This window comes from Bison bison, unplaced genomic scaffold, assembly GCF_000754665.1.
Source record: "Bison bison bison isolate TAMUID 2011002044 unplaced genomic scaffold, Bison_UMD1.0 scf7180017864530, whole genome shotgun sequence".
NCBI classification, from domain to species: Eukaryota; Metazoa; Chordata; class Mammalia; order Artiodactyla; family Bovidae; genus Bison; species Bison bison.
The window spans coordinates 2,956,883-2,957,660 of record NW_011495080.1 but is presented as its reverse complement, the minus strand read 5'-3'; positions in this window follow the sequence as shown (position 1 = coordinate 2,957,660).

Here is a 778-nt window from a genome sequence, read left to right as displayed (position 1 = left end):
GAATTCCAGTTGAGCTATTTCAAATCCTGAAAGATGATGCTGTGAAAGTGCTGCACTCAATATGCCAGCAAATTTGGAAAACTCAGCAGTGGCCACAGGACTGGAAAAGGTCAGTTTTCATTCCAATCCCAAAGAAAGGCAATGCCAAAGGATGCTCAAACTACCGCACAATTGCACTCATCTCACACGCTAGTAAAGTAATGCTCAAAATTCTCCAAGCCAGGCTTCAGCAATATGTGAACTGTGAACTTCCTGATGTTCAAGCTGGTTTTAGAAAAGGCAGAGGAACCAGAGATCAAATTGCCAACATCCGCTGGATCATGGAAAAAGCAAGAGAGTTTCAGAAAAACATCTATTTCTGCTTTATTGACTATGCCAAAGCCTTTGACTGTGTGGATCACAGTAAACTGTGGAAAATTCTGAAAGAGATGGGAATACCAGACCACCTGATCTGCCTCTTGAGAAATCTGTATGCAGGTCAGGAAGCAAGTTAGAACTGGACATGGAACAACAGACTGGTTCCAAATAGGAAAAGGAGGATGTCAAGGCTGTATCTTATCACCCTGCTTATTTAACTTCTATGCAGAGTACATCATGAGAAACGCTGGACTGGAAGAAACACAAGCTGGAATCAAGATTGCCGGGAGAAATATCAATAACCTCAGATGTGCAGATGACACCACCCTTATGGCAGAAAGTGAAGAGGAACTCAAAAGCCTCTTGATGAAAGTGAAAGTGGAGAGTGAAAAAGTTGGCTTAAAGCTCAACATTCAGAAAA